This window comes from Galleria mellonella, unplaced genomic scaffold (assembly GCF_026898425.1).
Source record: "Galleria mellonella isolate WM207_F2 unplaced genomic scaffold, CSIRO_AGI_GalMel_v1 utg35, whole genome shotgun sequence".
Lineage (NCBI taxonomy): Eukaryota > Metazoa > Arthropoda > Insecta > Lepidoptera > Pyralidae > Galleria > Galleria mellonella.
This window is the reverse complement of record NW_026442082.1, coordinates 3407807-3430708: the sequence shown is the minus strand read 5'-3', so window position 1 is coordinate 3430708 and position 22902 is coordinate 3407807. Positions and strand designations below refer to the sequence as shown.

Here is a 22902-nt window from a genome sequence, read left to right as displayed (position 1 = left end):
TGATTTTTCTCTGTCTTATGCTTTGTTACCTTATCGCTGTTTCAATCAGGATAATTTTTTTTGTTTATAAGCTTTTGTGTGATAATCGTAAGATTTCATATGCCCATATTTCACAAAGCTTAATTATTAAAATCCCACGTGGTAGGGTTATTATGCCTTATATGTTAAATAAGTTGACTTCAAATGTAATATCTTTTCATACAACCCTTTCATACTCTGGAGAGAATTATCAAAGTAAGTTCAATTATTAATATTGAACCCGAATTATATTTTCTCTCGGGGTTTTAATGCGAGAACACTATCTCCCTTATTCATAAGGGGCAAAAACTACAAATCTATTTTAGCTATTGAAGGGATTTGTCTGTTTATTTCGAACTGAAAATTTGGCACAAAAGAAAAAGCTTAAGCACTTCGATAGGTAAAATAGGTTGAGATTTTTATCGATAAGAAAGTGGAATTATCGTGTTTAAAAAATATATATGTATGTATCTATGTGTGTGTGTCAAGTAATACGATCTGCAGTAACAGTGCCGTAGATATTATGCGCCAGACGTATGTGCATAAATAATGTGAGAATGTGTAGTACCTAGTGACGTACATGCCTAATCATTGTTGATAACTTTCGTACTATTCCACAAATTGTTTCTTTATACAAATATTATTAAATCGGTTTCTCCTTTATACAGTTTTCAATGGTTTATCGTAATTAAGTAATTATTAATATGTAAGTATGTCTATTTATTAAGGTACTATTGGCCGTTCTGTGGTTGTGTGCCACAATGGGATAGAAGGAAAATTTTTAAAAACTGTAACTCGACTTACTTTTTTTTTCTATTTGACGAAAATGGAATGGTAACCCCGCCTGCGCTAACGGGATACGCTGCCAGGGCATCAGTGAATGGTGACCGATGAGGATGAAATCAGGCCAGTTAGCCCATTATGATGAATTCATCTGGAATTAATCATGATAGTTTCCAGGGGGAACCGCGAGGAGTTCGACCTGGTTGGGTATATTGCTAGTAATGAGATTCTCAGTCTCCATTACTAACAATCCCTTTCCCCCCGACTATGGTACTAAATAACTATAAAAGGAAAAGTCCTAACCTGTTTAACCCAACTATAGGGATAAATATGACAAATTAAAAAGCAAGAAACAGGACAATGCTTACTATCATTGTCTTATCAAGTACAAGTTTTGATATATTATATATTCCTGTTTATTTATATTGAAATCTGCCAGTTTCACAATAATAACGTCGTTATTCAATTTAAATTCCGTACATCATGCGTACTCTTTATCCATTGCCTATCAAATTAGAATGTTTGCTTTGCACGACTGCGGCATTTGAATGGAATTATAACGCCATTAATATAAAACCACTGGAATATTTCAATAGAATTAAATATTCATTTACTGTAGTAGTAGTGTAGATAGATCCAGTTCACGTAAACGAAATCACCAGAACAAGCTAGTATCTTTAGTCTCACTTTGTGTGGGTTATTTTGTTATGCTCGTGGTGATATCGGCAATTATATAATTTTATATTCATTGACCTCATAACGATCTTATTTGATTTTCTAGTCTACACCCTACAGACATTTTAAAGTCAAAGGGTCATATGTTGCTAAATTATTTAATTTATTCCGTATCGGTGTGGTTTTGTAAACAGAACTTTATATGGAGTTTGTAAGCAATTAATCGCAATTAAAACATGTGTTGTAACGATTTATTAATAAAATTTTGTAATTGAACATGGACATTATTTTGTTCATCGCTTCCACGGATTATGTACGCTAATTTATCCCTGCAAAAGGTATGTCCTATACCAGTGGAAGTTTTGGGAAATCCCTTCGTAGTGCTCAAAGTTTTCTCTGGCTGTAATTTACTATGACCTGATGATATTGTTAGTATTTTTTGAGTGGAGTTGTCATGAAGTATCCTAAAGTGTTTTCCTTCCATCTTATGCCTAGATTGATTTCTGCACGGCCCCCTTGGATAACATTGTGGTTAATTTCAAGTTAATTCGTAACGATTTTCCAACTGATTTGACTTTATCTTCACCTATCATATTTCGGTAGTATCCCACCAACATATATTGATATTGTAAACGAGATGACCTTCCTATTTGCATCCCACAAAAAAACCTGTACATACCTACAATATTTTAATGTTTAAGTGAATTGTAATTTGGTAGTTATATTGCATATTTCGAATGCTTCTCTGTTATGTTTCATTTGCACATACGCGTGCACGGTGGGACAAATTTAGGTGATTACGCGCACCAAAGTTGCTTGTCACTCTCAACTAAAAATATTGCGCTTGGCACTGAATGAAACGGCGTTAACTCTTTGAACTATGGCCAAGTTACATTTTATAATTGTGCTCTCTTATCGGCATGCGATGTATGATGTGTATTGATAACACGTCGATAATAATATATGATATTTTATTCTCTCTGTTATTTCCGCCATGCAGCTTCAAACGAAACAGCATACAAATTGCTGTTTTCTGGTTTTGTTTAAAATTAGGTGGTTTCATGACGTGTAGTCTTCATGAGGTGACAAAGTAAAAATGCAATTGTAGTTATTACTTCTCGTAGATAGTATGTCGTAAGGAATGACAAGGGAAACAATGAGTGCGAGAGGGCATCTTAATTTTTTTTTATTAACCGAACTTCATTGTCGCTGCAATAAAAGAGAGCTAATATCATTTTATTGCGGACTATTGGTGTCCAGTAAGTAGTGTGTTATGACGATTAAATGAAATTATTTATAGTGTAAAATAGATCTTTGATATTTAAGCCTATGCGGTTTTCTTTTTGTGTTATCATCTTCATGAAATGCTGTTCATTCGTTAAAATTTAAAGTCAATAAAATGACAATATTTAATAACAACAAAACTTTATAGGATATATAGAAAACAAGAATTTATGCAAAAATTATTTTTCTATGTAACATGGAAAAGGAGATAAGAGTAAATAAAAAAAGATTGCATCTATTTTATAAATGTCATCACGTATTTTGGTGGATAACCGTTGATATAACAAATGTTTATTACTATTGTTTCGTTGTTTGTTTGTATATATTATAATATATAGCTTAGGCGGCCGGTGGTGATGCGAAGCGTCATTCGACCTCCACGAAGGCCGGGCCCGGCTTTTATTGATTTTTTATGCGCATTGTCCATTTCGTTCGTCTACCTACAGCGACGCCCTCGCCAGGCGGCGGCTAGCGGGCGACACGCCGAAAAGGAACACTGGGTCATATAATTGTACATTTTATACAGGCTGAAATTATAATCGCTATCATCGGGGGTGTTCTATCAACGGTTCTAAACATTTTTACATATTTCAATCCACATTGAGAAAGTTTTTAGCCACCCATACTAAGATGGCCCTGTTGCCGTTTGTTCAGAGTAGTACGGGATATTCGAAATATTTTGTCGTTTTTGAATTTTTCATTCAAGAAATTTTTGTCCTAATACGAATTATTATTATTATTATTTATTCTTTATTGCACAATACAATTGTACAAGTGGCGAACTTAATGCCATATGACATTTTCTACCAGCTAAAGTTAACCATTAGGTAAAAATAGAAAGTGTATGAGAAATAATGGTGATGAAAAAGATGTGACATAATTATTGTAACATAATAAAATAATTATACATACACGTAATACATAAGAAATATACATAAACATTGCAATAGTATCTTATGTATATTTCTATTTCGCCCTGTATATTAAATTTTGAATCATTGTTATTTATTGAGTTACCATAATAGACATTTTAAAGATGAAACCGGCTTTTATATTGTAATTTGTCGAATATGGTAATGTAAATACTTAGATGCTTCTGGAGTTTGAGAGGTTTCGAATAAATAACTATACAAGTCTTATTTGTATTTATACAACTACCGTTTTCGGTTATTTATGTATTTGCCCACTAAATGGCTTGTTTGCCATTCTAAGTTGCAAAAAAAAATCTGATAATAATGGCTAGCAGTTTCAAATTTGTTGGAGTGATAAGTATAGGTTATCGATATACCTAAATCGTATATTCAACATTCTCATCGACACATATTATTACAATGAAAAAATCTCGGGTTCAATTGTCGTATAAACCATTTTGGCATTTTGTTTATGCGACAAGCGATTGATTGATTGATCCGAAGCGTGTTTTTTCTCGAGTTGTTACTATTATCTATAGATTTACACTGAATGCTGGTTCAATTGTCATCGTACATTTCAATTTAATATGTGGTTTATACGACAATTGAATCTAAGGTACTTTTTATAGGACTGTTCGAATTTTTTATTTATACAGGGTTAAGTCGTAAAAGGTATTTATACTAAGTCGAAGAAGTATTCATAAAACTATACAAGTTGCCCTTAAGAATAAAGTCAAATACGCTAAAGATTTTTTTAAATTTACATATCAGCCACGCGGTATCGATTTGCGCGTAGTAGGAGAGGTTGAAAAAATATTTTTAGATTTTATTATTTACTCTTATCTGTTTTTGTATACTTGCGATTGTTTCATACATTTTGAAATGACATAGATATAGGAATTTCTATAATACTCTGATATGTTAATCCTACATTAATTTTGTCCTATTTGAAGTCGGTTTTTTTTAGAATCCTGATGAACCGTAGGAGTATTGTTACGATAAACCTTGTTACTAAACATTGCAGTTATTAAGTGATAGTAATTTGGTTTCCAATTGCTGTTTGGTGTTGGTTTAGTTTTATTTATTGTTATTGTATACTAATTTAAAATTTTATTTGTTCTAGTTTGTTGGTGGTCGGAACAAAAATTTGGACTGCTAAGTAAGTTATTAATTTGTTTAACATATTGTTTTTAATTTTAATCAGCCAATAAAACATATAACTACTATACGTTTTGGTCTTTGGACCTAAATTGAAAATTCGCTTAGATATTAAATTAACAACGGATTGTCCATGTATGAAGATAAGAAACCATGCTTTTGATCGCGTTACCATTCTATATTTAGGCTAACTCATATTTGTTATTCTTATCTTGTATTTATCCAATAAAAGTAAATCAAATATCGTTGATTTATTACATTTTTAAACGTACTATATTAGAGACGAATATTGAACGAATTCAAATTTGGACCGTCCTGGAGCTCTCTTTTGCGTGTTTTCACTTTTGGAATTTGCGATATTTCGTTCGCGTGCCAATGTCCGCACGCGGTCTGAGTTCACGGCTTTGCGCAACGTCATGGCGCGCCATAAGTTTGTGACAATCCGTGACACATGGCACTAATATTCCTTGCCGTAACGATCCATCTTTGTCTGATGAGTTATGTCCCGTGTCTCGACAGTCCGCTAGATGAACGCTAACCGCGCTACAAATCATCGACGCTAACTCACTCCGCAAGAACTCGTCCTGCTTTCGCCCCCCTGCACCGCCCCCGCGCGTCCCAGACGCCGTCTTCGCAGTAACACCCACCCCCAAAAGGACACAATCACCACCTTACACTAAGCGATTTTCACACGAATGCCATTATGACGTAAACACCACAATCGCTCGCATCGAATACGTTAAAATTACATCGGGCCGTTTGAGCGCGGAACACACGATCATTAAACGTATATCTGTTAATAATAATTGCGATTGTCTGGTTGTACGTGCGCAGCGAGTTATGGCGCAGTTGCCGGGCGGCTCGGCATCCCTCCCCGCCCACCCGTGACCCCTCAGATCTGTGTGGCAAGAGGCGCATCTTGAGATGAAATGGCATTCAGTTTCGTTTTGTGACGACTGAATGGGTGCTCGGTTCTGTGGATGTGTGCGAGTAGCGTTTTATATATCGTATGTATATAACACACACACACGTGCGTGTGATTCTTGGAATATTTTCCACACATATAAACGCACTTGAATGTGACATTCGCAATAAAATTGTAATCTTATCTAGCGGGAACCTCTCCTATGACAAATTATTTATTGATATTTTTATGTTGTTAAATACAATTTTATACTTAACTACAATAAAAAAATTCACTATATTTTCTAAATATTTTTAATGCAATGATATTTCTTATAGTTGTATATTGCACTTTTAATTAATTTTTATGCCAGTTACAAAGAAGAGTATTATCAATTCATGTCGTATCAGTTTGCCGCTATGTCTTAGTATACTAAAATAAACATGCTAATCTTGAAAATTACCAAACATTATAAACTTTCATGCTGATATCATAAACGAAAGTTTGTAGTTGGGATTAATCCCAAATCGATTTTGATAAGTGACTTAACGTAAAGGCAGCTTGAATCTAGCGATAAAGTTTCTTAAATTGAATATGATCGGTGCTTTAGAATAGCGTCTTATTTTTTTATCCCTATAAAATATTTATGTTAATGAAGTGAAATGTGTATGTACTTTCTGCATACTTTTTATGAGACTTACCTTCCAGATCTAATTTATAGGTTTATCTCTAAAGGGATATCCAGGTGGATAAAAATGTATTTAGTCGAATAGGTATAGGAAAACAACTTACGAGGAGAACAAAAGATATTCAAATTGTTGAAAGTTGAACCGAAAGGATTATGGACTGTATTATTGGACAGTGATTTATGAATGCAGTCTCACTCATCTTTCGGTTCATAAATCTTTCAGCTGCTCTTCCCCCGTAAAAAATACGCCGCCATTTCAAAATAACAATAATATTAACCTTCCGATCCCTCGGTTGAGACGTGATCTTCTTTCACCCCATACAGGACTATGCACCTAATCTACTAGGTGGATTATGATTAGTGCCAACCATAGAAATCTAAAAAGTCAAGTAACCTTAATAATAAGGTTTCCAGTCTGTCAAAAGCCTTATTGACTTGCCTTAAGGACATTTATTGGCAATAACAATCTGCTTTGACGGCTCAGTGCAGCCATCTCTATAAAACAAAAAGCTCAAATTGACAAACTGTACCATATCTTTGCCAACTATATGCCCACCCATCCGTGAAATGACTGCAATAAAAGTTGCTTGACCTCAATCAACACCGATCATTGAATGCAATGCGTCAAAACTCCAATGTAAGCAAGTGATTGCATTTTTAAAAATTTGTTTTATTAAAGTTGGCTTTAGTGAGTTATTCGTATTTCGAACACATGGTGCAGTTTTTCCGTTAGCTTGCACATTTTTACGATCACGATCGGCAAGCGACTCGAATGGCGGTAATTTAACACAGGCCGTGGCGGAGGCGCGCTCTCACGACGACCGGTCCCCTACGTGATCTCCGGCGACGTTTGCCGACTCGATAACTACTCGAATAATGCTTATACTGCAGTATCTTGTATACGTACTATGCGGTCATGTACTACCATTTAGGGTTGCGTACTAGATTATTGGAAGTCCTACAATTAATAAATTATCTATGGTGTGATATTGTTTCTAAACGACTAGTTGTTTTTCAACTTACGACCTACAAAAATCTCCCTATTTTTCTACATGTTGTTATGGGTGTAAGGCTTGCAGTGATGATTGAAATAAAAAACTCTGTTAAACAACATGATTTTCAAGTCAATCGCGCAATCATTTTAATATCAATTTAATCTTATGAGATGCTGGTATATTATTTAAGTAATCACATTTTTTTTGGATAATTAAGAGTACAGTAAAGGCGAGGACAGTAGGTCTACTTTCAAATGAGAAAATTCGAAATCCTATATAAGTCTCCAAATTTTATCAGAGCCGTAATTTGAGTTATACAAAAATTTGTGTATCGTTTCGTGTATTCGTAATTCTGGAGTAGACCTTGTCAATTTTCGTATAAGCTATATAGCAAAATGGTTTATATGCCAATTGAATCTAGAGGTGTAGATATTGTATAGATATTATTTTTACAAAACTCAAGAATAGCCAACCCTATGCGTAACTTATGTACTTACATGTACCGTGTCAAGTCGATAAGAGCTTGATGATTTCTAATTTAAGTAAATCGATTGACATTAATCACAACGGATAATAATTACTGTCCGGAAAGGTAAATTTCTTATTGAACAAGAATTATACAGATGTAAAGAATATATGTCCTTATTTCCACGAGGTAAGGTTTAAATTGATTGTAGTTGGAACTTGAACAATATATTCGATTTAACAATCAAGATTATGTTATTGGTGGTGCTACTGGAGTTGGTCTGTTTCAGAAACTAATATAGGATCTAAATAAAGCCTTTGTCTGGTATATTAGAATGGAGTCAGGAAATCCAGCACAAAAATTATTCCCTGTTTTAAATATTCTACCAATAAGAATAGTGATTGTGCTTGTTAAAGTTGTTTTATTTACTTACTATTTTTTTCTTTACATACAAACAACTGTAACTAAAACAAAAAAAAAAAAAGACAAACACACACATGTTCACATCCAATTTCTTCTGTGTATAATTTATTTTTCACACTCTTTTAGCCGATTGTATAAATATAATGTTATATACATATGTTTCATTTATATCGTACACAGGAACTTCATATGTCGAACCGGTGTTCAATAAACTAATCCAAACGCCAGTACTGTTTATTTCTCATAAATTCACAATAAATATTTGATATATCTGGCATGCGTCAGTCGATACAGCTGTATTTGTCTCTTGCGGATGGAGGGCGAATGTTTTATGCATAGAAATAGAAAGGAGGGCGGCGTGTCAGACAGAACCGGCGTACTGGCGGTGTATAATTTGCCAGCCTTAAGTAAAGGCCACACTGTAAGGTAAACTAAGCGATCCTAACTTTGTTTAGATTAGCTCACTTAGCGTAGTCCTGTAACCGCTTTATAAAAATGTCAAACGTCTAATAATGCATTTATAGCTTCCGAAGTGTTTTTTACTAATTTCTTAATTAGTAAAATAGTGAGGAAATTCTCTATTAGTCGAAATTGTAATTTGTAAGTTAGAGAGGTATACTAAATATGTAGTAACGGGACAGAGTGTCAGTTGACGCTTGTTTGATCTTCACTCCTGCGCAGATAACGATGGTTAGTCGAGCTGATAGACATAGTTAATGGTTTAGCTTGCTCTCTAATTTGTAGTGTGGACTTCAGTCTGAAATATGCCGCAGCTACGTCCACTAAGCTGGACGAAGGTTTGGTCTACAGTGTGGTCTACGTTTTAGGTAATTTTTCTATATGTCTGCTTGACACAATATTTATTGCTCAATCAGTAAGCTCACATGCCGTCTCCTTATATCAATATCCTCAATTATTGTAACTGATTTTTTAATGATAAAATTCATCATATTTCATCATAATATCATAGATTTTGCGAGTAGTTGTTATGCTTGGCAGATGAGTTGGCAAAATCAGTTAGGTTTTGTTAATATTTCAAGAGGGAAGCTGCTTCCCATTATCATCATCCAAAAAAGCGACAGCACGGTTGAACACTCTATTATCTAAATAATTTGCTCTCATAGTTATGTTACGTTTCAAAATAACTTGTTCAAGATCTTCCTTTTTCACGAACTTACAATTAAACATTATGATTAATCAAAAATTTGCACGGTGCTTATACTGTATTTATCATTAATGCATAATAACCTAACCTAATTGTCTATTAAGTAATATACGTCAACAATTTAGATATTTGTAATTAACAAATTATAGTTATTTAAGTGATTCATATATTATAAATACCTCTAATTACCTCTCATTGCCTACTTCGAATAATTTCATTCATAAATCAGTTCTTGTTCGGAACAGTCGACAAAAACACACTGGTGAGTGTTATATTTATAATATTATTATTATATCTAAATACACGTGTCACGGTTTTATTTCAATCAATAAAATAAATTATGCTAATATATATTAAAATTACAAATCGCATAACGTTTCCGTCGTCAAAGCAAAAGTTTCCCTTCCCAAACGTGTTCTGAATTGTTAATCCGCTTTAAATATTTTATTATAATGCCTTTACCGAAATAAGCTAACACTGAATCAGTTTACGATACTTTAATAAAGGCATCGATTGATATCTCACGAATAAAATGTTATTTAATTAATATTAATATCGTCATTTCTTTTATTACTTATGTGACTTTGAAAATCTGGTTTTGTTATTTGTCCGTTGTGTAATGTACACAAATATGAGGGTATCTGACTGTCACAAATATTTGTGATCCCTTTCCCTGAAGCAATGACTTCTTTGAATTATTTTTTTGTATAAATAGACATTACCCTGTTTTATTGTCAAGAAAACAAAACTCGAATTAACCTTTGCACAATGTTTTAATATGAAATAAATAAAATAAAAATATTTGTTATTCGAGTAAATTTAGTTATAAGTGTTTTTAAATAGTCTTTTTTTTACGAATTCACTGCCCAGTTTGGAATGCGAACGACAGAACGACTACTAACAAATAAGTAGTACTAGCTATATTTCGCAGTTTCACCCGTGGTTGTGTCGTGATAAAATAACCTATAATAACTTTTCTTAAAAAATAAGCAATCAGTTGCTAATAGAATTGACTGGTGGTAGTTCCGGAGATCACCGCGTTCAAACACTCATTTTATTATATTTATATAGATTTGAAATGCAGGAAGAGAGTCATTTTTATTTCGTGGTTATGCGGCCAATTTCACAGGCACATCTAGTTGTATTTGTTTTATATCGGGATCTGTTCGTGCTAGATTTTCTTATTGTCTAATTATATCAATAGATATAACGGACATGTTGTTTTATATAACGTGCGCAGGTCCGCAGATCCTGTATGTAGAACATTGTAGATAGGAGAGGGAGGGTCGCGCCCTTACGCCTCAATTCACTTGGTGTCGTGTTACCCGAGCGAGCCCTGTAGGGGGATGTGACAAACAGGAAAACGTTCCTTCCACCGCTGTCCTTCGTTGTCTGAGCCTGCCCGCAGGGGCGACATCAAAAGTGAATATTATCTCGATGTCCTTTGCGAATTACGTACAACGGAACGTCGTTTTATACGTACTGGTAGTTTGACTTACGCATCGCTTATTTAATTAATCCGCTCCTTGTTACATTACGATGTGGGCGGGCGTACTCTGAAATAAGTAAAGTTGATTATTTTTTTCTGTTTTCTTAATTGTGGCAACTCGTTAAACTGAAGCGGTTGAGTACTTACATAATATTTTACTTTATAATTAATCTATGATAGCAATTTTTTTTAATATAGTTTTTAAAGGCATTCAGTGCATATAATCTTAGTTAATAAAAACCCGATTGGTCACAAAGTACTCTTTTTAACTATACATAATAAAAACAGAATTAAAAATAAACAATTCCGATTCTGCTACTTGATTCCAGAGCTATTTAAATAGATAAATATACCGATTTAATTTTAAAATATTAACGACATTTTTACCTGACGATATCTTGCTTTATATTGTATGTTGGAAAATAAGCTTTATGACTCACCTAATGGCCAATGGGGACAAAAGCCACTATTAGAGTCACGTGCGTATTGCCAACCCTAAAGAAAGCTTTTCACACCCCTTTTCGAGAACCCCTTCTGTTTGTGGGTGTGTGTAATCTTTAGGGAAAATCGACGTCTATGTGATCGAAATATTAATAACAATATATTTATGACAATCGACTACAATATCTCGAAGGAATTTATTGTATGTTTTTGGATTAAAGCTCATAATTTTATAGAAATATTCGTCGTTGTCCGCAACTAGCGTGAATTATCTAAATTTCCTCTCTTGTCAGATTCCTTCGTTCTATAAAAAAAAAAATCTGTCAAACTACAGTTGCTAGATTTTTATAAAAACAGCAATCAAATCTTAAAATATCATTGAAGATGAGCAGCCGCTTAGTCGAAGTCGGCTGTAAAATAAAAGTCCTATGCGAAGTTGCATTTACATATTTCGATAAGATTCTAACTCAATAGGATAGAATTTCGATGATATTTCCATTGACTGACTTATAAGAATATTTGAAAATGGTTTTAACCGTTATTGAAACCACTATGGTTTTTGTTACGGGAATCGGATTACAGATTCCCTTTTTATTTTTCGTGATTAGCCAATGAGTTATATTTCGCCTTTTATATACGCGTAGGTATCTATATATTGGTAAGTTGTTAGGGAACGCAGCGACTTGAAATCGTCAATATTTACGACATATCCAATGATCTGGAAACTGAAATGGGTGTCGTAATAACGAAATGAAAATGGAAGCCAAGAAATGGTATATAGCATCTTACATAGTAAGTTGTTTCAACGCCTTCAGTAATAGCTACTTGAGAACGTCATAAAATGTGATAAGATTTGACAGAACAATGTGTTGTGTTATTTTGCGTTATGAATGTACGAGCTATAGTCGTCTAGCTTTGTCCATTTGAATTAGTAATTTACAAGACAGATTTTTTTATTAGTTAATGAATTTGCAAATTCCTAAAAATGTTATGTTTCTGTACTCAGCAGTTTTATTGCTATGTCGTACCTTTCAAACAGTGCTGACAACTGCTTGGCGACAGTAGTTCCACATTCGGTGAAACAGAGATACCCATGTAGACGATACCTCTTAATTCGTAACCAACATGAGAAAATGGAGACCAAAACTGTTTACAGAGATCTCAAAACCTGTATTGTTAGAATCCAACTCGAACCAAGCCGCGGAAAACTACTAACAAACAAACATGCCACAAAAAGTAAAGGGAAACTATTCGCAGACATCCTAGTTATTTACAACCACGTAAATCGCGGTACCGGAGCGACCAAACTTTACGCCAGGATAGTTTTTAATTGATTCGCTTTGTTATTACACAGTTTGCAACTGCAACTTTGTATTACTTTTGTTGCATTGTGCGTAGACGTTGGAAAGTTAATGATTTAAAATTATTTAGCGCCATAATGGATTATAGAATGGACTATATACAAATTATCATGATAGAGTGCGCATTTAGAAGAAAAAATCGCGTCTAAAAGTATATTTTGTATAACAAAAAGTAGTACATTGCTCCGCAAATAAAAACGGCAGCTTGAATCGCACAAGATAAATATGGAATTAATAGGTATGTATTAAATCCTAATTAAAAAAAAAGGACATGATAATTAGTACAGAGTTAGTGACGTTATCGTGTAACATTCACACAAAACAATATAAACGAATTGTGAACCTACTTTGTCTAAATATGTTTGTAATTGTATTTTGTGACTATTTGGACGCTTATCTGTGTATTATTGGACACACTTAACTTTCGATATTAAAATTCTGAGTAGATTTTAATACGGCTAATTAAATACATCATTTACTCTGTTGCAATGATTACATATTGTTAATTAAATAGGCTTGAATCCTCAGCTGTCGGTCGCATTTGCATACTCGCACAATTACACCATTCTAGTAGTGCTTATATTTACGATTATTTCGTGTATTATACATAGTAAACGTAGAAGACCTATTGATGAATGATTATATTTCTAAGCGACTTACGAGTAAAAAATTTATTAGATTTTTTTTGTGACATGCAACATTACCTGCACATTGCCGAAGTTCTCAATTCCTATGTAAATGATTGTATAAAACCTCCCTGGGGCATAGACTCATCCATGCAAACGAATATCAATTAGTTTATACATGAGCTCAGCTAATTCCCAGAAAAAAAAATCCATTCATCAAACTTTTTCCATTATATTAATATCGAAACTTAGATCATTTAGAATCTAAAGTTTAGATAACCTAAAGAGTCCATTCAGAAAATTTAGGCATCTTGGCAGTTGTGTTTGCTTGTACATTTTGATTTTGTTTCTAATCATTATCTGGATTACTAATTGATTGGAATATATTTCTGTTAAGCCACTAATTAAGCACAAACAAGCAAAACATCCTTAGAACGCGACCGCGTCGATTGACAAACCAAATATCCGTCCCGCCTCCCAATACCACTGGGTATAATACAAAAGTACGCCAACTAGAAACAAACTTTGTAATGTGCCACTTCTGTCCGGTTCTGTTCTGACACATGCTAACAGTAAACTCATAAAAGTAAACGAAAAACTAGAGCAATTTATTGGATCAAAATGTTTACTATATGTAAAACTTTTTTATCACGCCACTAGCTTTTATTTTTGTCGCATACACTCGCACACAAGGTGCGAGGTAATTGTGAAATAATAACAGCAATAGTGGTAAATACTATTTTATAATTAGTCCTTTTTTTGTGGTATGTGTTTAGCTATTTCACGTCTACTGCAGGTGGTACGAATAAATACAATGCAAAAGACGTGGTGAATATTAATGTAGCATAAATTGTTGGTATGCTGGGGATTATGTCCAGTAGTGGTTATAAATTTGAGTTTTGTATACACATCATATAATCTATGTTATTATGTATACATGTAAGACAAGAAATTAGTAATGGAAATCAGCTTTATGAAATTAAATCTATTTAATCCCTTTTTGTATATTATTTATATTTGCTATTTATTTATTTTATTATTGATGATGCTGTTGGTAATTGTTCACACGTTGCTATAAAGATTCTAATTTGTTTTTTTAATAGAATTATTACACCATTAAAACGTACGAGTATATGATCTAATTGAATTAATCACTTTATTGACTTTGATTAACTCTTGAAGCATTTTGAATATCGATAACGTAGGTAATAGTATATTAAATAATTTACCAGTGTTTAATCTGAGTTATGTACAATAAAGATTTTACAATACAGTACAATAATTTCTTTATATGGCATGTGGCCTCCGGCATAGAACAGGTCACTCCTTACCTTCCCGTGGCTGTCATAATAGGCGTCTAAGGGAATTGATGGAAAGGGGTGGGCAACAACGTTTCTCTTAAAAGGTCACCAAAGCCTAATTGCTGTTGCCACTCTGCCTGCCAAGCGTGGCAACTACTGCCAAAACTCCCCTTACAGGAGAGCCTAATGTTCAGCAATTGACAGTTAACGACGGACACGGTAGATAAAAATTAGCGAAAAAATCTGTTTGCTTTACTTTGTTGTAAAAGTCCCTTATAATCTTTTTATCTCATCAATTTTCCGTACCTTGACATCCAATGTAAAAAAAGTTGTTTTCGATCGTACGAATCCTACCTACATAAGCCTGTCGCAAAGTACATGTGTTGCCACTTTATAAAGATTTATTATTGTCATGGTTTTGTCTCACTACCGCCTGTATATAATTAAAACTCGCTAATATTGTAACTGAAGTGGAACAGATGTAAAACACTATGTCCACAGTCCACATTCGGTGGCTTGGTCAGCCCGGAGTGAATGACCGTCGTCGGTGCGGTCGAGAGCGTATGCAAATGAGTAACTCTTTCACTGTGTGCGCGTCTGTATTATAATGGTTATATATGTCCTGCTATAGTCACATTATATCAATTGTATTTCTAACACTAATACTTATATTGCAGCTTTTGTTACATCCCTAATATATTTTTAAGAGGAAATACATGAATCTCTTAGACTACCTACTCTACCATTCTCTGTTCTGGTCAAGATACACATATATAGCATTATGTCTCCATTCCTAAACTGATTTTAATAATTTTCATCACTAGATGCACTGTGTCTAAAATTAATTATGGTCATATAAAAAAAAATTACAATAAATATATTTTACAATCAACAATGTCAACTTCATCCATAATATATATGCCAAATGTATTTTTTAATTCTAGTATTTACGTTAATACAAAAGTCATTAACGGAATAATAGCATTTTTCCAATAAAAGGGATCGTAGTTTAAAAAAGAATTGAGATTATGTACAATTTTCAACTGGACAGGTACTGTGTACACAATACATACATATTTGATATTAGAATAAATTCAAAAATAAATAAAAATAGCGAGTTTTAGTTTAGTTAATCATTAAGTTAGTTTAATAATATAATACAATATATAAATAAGTTTTGCGGATGACAAGACACTGAAACTAAAGAAATAAATATTATTAAGACTTACGGCGTCATCAAAACGATTACGGTCACAAAATATAAGTTATATTAGAATTTCGATACTTAATACAGTTCTTTTACAGTAAAAACTGTTCAAATGTCAGCTGTCACCCGCACCATGCTGCAGTGCGCAGACTATAATATTTATTCTGCTTGTGTAGCGGGCGGAGTTTGAACCCGAGCCTTCTAGTACGCCACACATAGATGGATAACTTATTTATTCCTCTCTGAAGCGATTCATCATAAAGTTAAATACAGTGAGTTTGCATATTTATATTTTTTAGATTTATCTTTGTATCTCTCTCAATTTCGCTTGTTACAGTTTAACAAATTACTATGTAACTAGCCAATTATAAACGTCGGTTAATAAAGTCGATAATTATAGTGTGTAATAATTTAAGCCATCTTTAAAAAGATATGACTATATCAAGTGTATGAGTAAGTTCGCAATTATCTTAAAATTTATATTCTTTATTCGTCTACAAATTACATCACTGGCAAATAACAGATATTATATTACTTTTATGATTTAATTTAACCGACAAACACCGCATAAATAAGAGGACGAATGGTATTAATAAATTAAATGCAGTCCAGTGGATTAATATTACGAGATATATTTTTAGAAAACGACTTTGATACAGTTGGGTTTTGATTATTATGTGTAGCTAAGCTAATTTGTGTCCTGGGAAGTAATGTTTGTAACATTATTTATAGAAATTCAAAATATTTATTCATTCTCCACAATACTGTATAAACTATTCACTTAAGAATACACAGTATATGTATTGTAAAGACTGATAACTGAACTAGGAAGTATATATAGTATTTGACATATATTTTTGGATTATTATTATATTTATTTATGAAGCAAAGTCTGTAACTGTGTTATTTATATTTATATAAGAATAATTTAGATCTGATTTAAAGAGGCACATGTTACATGTTACTAAGGCATAATGTTTGCTTATAACGAAATTCATAATTAACTAATTAATAAACAGTAAATGTAGTGTGTATAGTATTGTAGTTATGCTATTAAACTTTCGAATTCTCAATTCTGACAACTTCAACATAATTTTTCGTTAGCTGTTTCATTTTCTAAAGTTGCAATTCTACAACGTGCTTTTTGTTTAATTCATAATGATGACTAAGGTCATCATCATTAAAGTCCATTCTAATGGCTCTCATATAATATTTCGCCACAAACAGCGATTATTATTGAAATATATTCGTTAGATGTCGTGTACTGTATTGACAACTCAAAGCGGAATCATTAATATATTCAAGACGCCAGATCATTTGAAACGTGGGGCTCCCTCTAGTTTTACCCACTTTTTTCTACGAGTACCATTGACGTAAGGAAGTTGAATGAACCAAATAATAGAAACACTGTGACTGTGGCGTAGTTTGCAAACGTAACACGATATCATTTTGCAATAGTTTTAAAATAGTTTAAAACTTTCAATATGGTGCCGTTTACAGTTTTTATATTGCTATTAGTCATATACTAAAGACTATGATGCAAAGCTGTTCATAATAAATAAAATGTATAATTTGCCAAGTTTTATATAGACTTTAAGCCCCGTGTCAATTTTTTAACAACGATATAATTTTTTCACTTTTGCCAAAGTTGAAATAATAATACAAATGTTTGACAAACAATATACCATATATTGTTCGTCAAGTTCCAACAATAATTTATTTCTAAGTAAATAGCTATATTGTTTGTATGCCGTTAGTCTGCTATTTCTATGGAAGTTTTAAAAGTTGTGTAAATATGGAAATTAATTCAATATTTCGCCACTGTAAAAACGAAAACTTGCGTATCAAATTTCAGAATCAATGTTCTCGGTCGCAACTGTAATGTTTCAGAATGTTATTTAATAAAAGAAAGAATACTCCCGCCAAGTTTTACTGTAACGTAAGTCTCGTATATCGGTTGAATTAATCGCAGTCGTGCCCATTTTCTCTAAAGGGCCCGGGCACCGGCGCTGATAGGGTTGTCACGTTTAAAATAATTTAACTTGACGAAATAAAGTACGACTACGATGCGATTAATTGTAATATTTGCAAAAACGAAAAATCGCCACGAAACCTATTTCAATTAAAAGTGAGTATTATGTCACAACTCTTTCAGATTAAGAATGTAGCTGGAGTTTGATATTCAACTGAATGAATGAACTATATTATCGAAAAATGTCACGATATATATTACACGGAGTCTTTTCTAACCCTGACATTGGCAGAAAATACGAAGAATGTAGCCTGAAAGAAAAAAAAAACGAAACTCAATAATAACTCATAAGAACCTCAAAGTTTTAATGAGGAATTTTGTTGTCGTTATTTACTAATTTCAACGTGACTCTTTTTATTTACTATACTGAGAATTTATCAGATACAACAATCGATGTAAAGATTGTGAGATTTTTGAGATTATCATAAAATTGCACGCGAAATCACAGCTATCAGATACTATTAGAATTGAAAATAACAAACACTGTTATGTCAGTTACCAAAATTTAATTTTATACTTTTATGTGTTATAAAATATTGTTTATAATACACCTTTCTCGTATTAGACAATGATCGTCCAAATCAGATGTGCCAACCCTAGTCGTGTGCACTTCATAATGTATATAATAAACTTCCCGTGAACATTCAGAATAGCCCGTCTAGCAGTTCCTTCAAAAAAAGATTAAAATCATTTTATCTTTCCAATTTAATTTAAATATAAAAATGATTAGAAGACTGTCATCATTGTGTTCTCTTGTATCTGATATTTATATGTTGTATTTAACGTGTGTATGTATGTGTGTATATGTATGTGTATATGTATATATATGTGTATGTGTATGTATGTATATATGTGAATGTATGTGTGTATATATATAATTATTTATAATTTATGTAAATATTTATTTAAATTTCTGTCTTGCACTACTACTGCCCACTCACTACTTCCTATGCCACTGCGTTAGGTTGACTGGAAGAAATCTCTTTTAGAGATAAGTCCGCCTTTGCTAACATTGTTATTAACTTATTGTTGTTACTGTATGTTTTTGTGCAATAAAGAATATATATATATGTAAAATAATTTAGCGTAAGGGGTGTTCACCTCGCAAAGAGTTTGTGCTGAAAGTGACCTAGCTATGCAGAGCTAGCGAATGAAATATTCGGCGTTATTGGGGTTAAGTTCTGTCGTGGATGCTTTGTGTGAGGCCAGGGGCCTCGCTCGGTTACTGTTAGCTTCGAATAGAGTTTCATTTTAGACGTTCATAAATACATAGTTCTCTTTTTTAAATTGAATTTTATCTATTTATTAGCTAAATCTGCCCGCTTTACACAGATTACTGAATATTATTAGAACCTAGGATAATTTGGTACATAATAGATAGACCATCCAATCTAGGATAGATTCAAGGATATGGTCTATCTATATACTAAATTTCATTCAACAACTGATTCTATGTGTTTTACATTTATAATATTAGTAAGATTTTGTTTAATGACAATTTATAATTGTAATACATCGGTTTATCTATCAAGGTTAAACCTGTGTACCTTAAATACTGTACCGTGAACTATAAAAAATATCAAGATTTATACCTACTGTTATTTATCCGATCGTCAAAAAGAGGCGTAATTGTTATCGGATGTATCTATTAAATACATCCGTTGGAGTATATTTAAATGTTTGCTCAGATCTTTGATTTATGAGAAGTGCAGTGTTAGTGTTTGCTTGATCGAAATGGTGACAAGTTAAAAAAATTTTGGCCATGACCAGAAACGGCCAAAAATGTTTCGAAATGTATTTGAATTCAGAAATTATACAGTCTGATTATTTGTGACTTTGTCACGTTTTTGTTTCTTCTTACTAAGCCATATTTTAGTGTTCTCTGATTTTATCTTTATTTCTCTGTGTGCTGACAGAGTTCGTTGAACGCTGCCAACTTGAGATTTATTGTTGTTATACTTTTTTATTTGCTAACATTAAGCGTAAGTCTTTGACGAAGGTTATTTGTTTAACAGAGGACTAATTTGGTAAACAATTCCATCTTTATTATTGTCTTTTTCCTAGTAATATTATTTCGTGATTTCTAAAGCTTTTAAGTAATTATATATTATACCATATCCTTTGTTTCACCACGTTTATAAAATAATTAATTTCAGTTTTAATGTTAGGAATCATTTAATTATTTATAAAACAATTTTAATATTAACACTAAAAAGCGAATTTAAAATGAAGACTTAATTTGTCAATTCAATATATAGAAAATTATGCATATTAGAATAGAAATTATCATTGTATATTAATTACTAGATGCACACATCGAAAGCGTTTTATCTGTTACTAACATTATAGTTTACTGTTTACAAAAAATATTTAATAAACTAATTTAATATGATACTAACTTAAAACAAGATAATTTGCTAATTTGTGTCTTTTGTTTAAATAGTGAAAAATGAAATCATCAATTCGTTGGAAGTCCACAGAAATGCTCATTCATCTTTTGTGCTGTTTGTTTCTCTTATTTTGACACCAATCTCTGTTGGAGCTGATCTGTATGTGTGTAGCTCTGTTACAGATTTTGCGATAACATAATAACAGTGCATTAGAGAGATATTCGCTTCGTTTGATGTTCAATTTAATGGATTAATTGGTTCTGTATTCGTATGAATTTCTTAATCATCCGAACGTAAATGTCTGCTTCTTTTGATTATTGATTAGTCTATAAGTTTTTATTGCATTGTTTTAGATCTTTTTTTTTGTTGAATAATAGCTATCGTGGCGAATAATTGTAACTTTTTTTTTAATTATAATTCCTTTTTTTACATTTTTTTTAAACAATTTAATTTTTATAATATTGTAAGTTTTACATTTTATTAATAGTCAAACTTAAATTTTATATTATTAATTTTTCCACAACTTTCTACGATCCACCAAGAACTACATTTAAAATAGTCCTGACTCAAATCTTGCACTTGCTCTGTGATATATATTGAACTGAAATTTTAGTTTTAGAAATCGAGAATGAAGGTCTTGAGATTTAACTCCAATGTAATCAGTGAATTTATTACTGTTTATTTTCATAAATACCTATTCGCCACAAAACTACAAAGATGATTAGATTAGTATGACTTCTATTGCATCATTGAAAAGACAAAATTTATGCAATACATCTTGACTATTTTTATATTTCACACTGTACAGTTGGCAATAAAACCAGCTAAACAATTTAAATTTGGACTTTAACGTAGCGCAATAAAATTTATGATTGCTCATCTGAATCAGTTGAATACTTGAGGATGATCGTACGTCTTGATAACGGTCGTATCTGACTGCGATCACATAATAATAGTTTGGTTTAAATAACATCCACGGATATATCTCATACGAGTACTCATCTTCAATTTTTAACTTCAATCTGGCTAAAAGATAATACTTTTGAAAATGAATAATGTTTGAAGGATTTACGGACGTCTAAAAACCTAAAAATGTTTTGGTCATCGATTGACAGTTTGATCACCAATTTAACATTCCACTTAATAATAATAATTTGAACAAGTAGTAGGTATATTTCGAAAATGTTAACCTAGAAAGTCATCAAGCACACTAATTTGTATACATATGTAAGAGAAAAATCCCTTAATTCCTAACAACATTTACCGTTAAAAATCTAATTTTATCTATTGAAGTGTTGTATTTTGAAAGAGGGAGAAAACACTGTAGTAGTGAAAATAGATTTATGAATAAGCTGTTATTGTTTAATAAACCATGCAGTTTTGTCGCTGTAGGTACAACAGCAACAGACATGTCGTAAGGCAAAACTCGAGAAAGCGATCCGCTTTCATTTGCTTTCTCGGCCGCGGCGCGGCGCCTAGTAACAGCGGCAACCAACCGCTCGGTGTGGTTCGCATAGCGGTCAAACCGGAGATACTGTCACGCAACGATCGTGCCCAATGTGCTTTGTAGTCGAAATTGGTCAGCTGGAAATGTAGATAAAGCAATTTTATTCGTTTATTTACGAATTTTATTGACTTGAAAGCAATACCATGTCCGGGAAATCGGTACTAGTAATGTTTTTTTTTTGTAGTGGTTAGATGTTGTATATGTGTTTATTGATATTCGTATGTATTTTTTGTATCTTTGTTACTATGTTGTAATTTGGACGATTCTTTTTTATATCGAAAGAAAAAATATTCTCCTTTTGGTAATTTGACATGATTGAAGGAATTTTTTTTTGTTGAGAAATTAAACTCTTATAATTTGACCTCGTTATATTTACTCTATTAAAATGAAAATCATTCTATTTACATGAAATAATATTGAATTTGGTATTCAATAAAATGAGCAATGAAAATTAGTTTCGTAATTTTATTGTTCAATAGACATTCTTTTAATATTTCGCCTATGTCCTTTGGAGAAAGTATCCATGATGTGAACGTGCGATTTGTATGAAAGGTAATATTTGGATTGTGTTCCTTGGTACAAGTTTTATGGATTTTATTGCAGGTTGTGTGGGTTTGTTGTTAAATCTGCTATTACATGTTATATAATTTAAATTATTTAATAATCAATTCCCGCTCTGCCAGTCACTAGGCTCCAAGCTTTTCCTAGCTAGTGTTTGCGTGACCTGTGCGTTGACCCATGACCCGGTGCGCTCTTCCCCGCCTCTCCCCTCTCACTCCTTACCCGCGAATGCGATCTTTGCTCTCCCAACTGCATGCTGTGCACGACGTGCACTTTCCTTTGTATGCATATTATATGTGTGTGCGTTAAGTACAGTTAAATAATGTAGCGAACTAGCAACAGAGTAGTGTGTATATTAGAAATAGTTGAATTTATATAATGTTAACTCGTATCTTATCTATCTAAATGCAATCATGTTTTATGAGTATTGCTATGTTAGTTTGAAATTATCTTACGTAAATAATCGAGTGTTGCTAATTCAATAAAAATTACCGCAATAACAAAACGATATTTATGC

The 22902-nt window shown here is 32.5% G+C and overlaps 1 protein-coding gene across 5 annotated transcripts in view; it reads left to right on the top strand.

The window, feature by feature from the left end:
* Nucleotides 1-22902, top strand: part of LOC113514391 (C-terminal-binding protein) — a 109071-nt gene that overhangs the window by 37808 nt on the left and 48361 nt on the right. For 4 of the 5 annotated variants that reach the window (XM_026898472.3, XM_026898469.3, XM_026898471.3 and 1 more), the window contains exon 2: nucleotides 4795-4830. The exons of the other annotated variant lie outside the window; for it this stretch is intronic. The gene's annotated coding sequence lies outside the window, so the exon portion shown is untranslated. The remainder of the gene's footprint in view (nucleotides 1-4794; nucleotides 4831-22902) is intronic. 5 annotated transcript variants of the gene reach the window in all.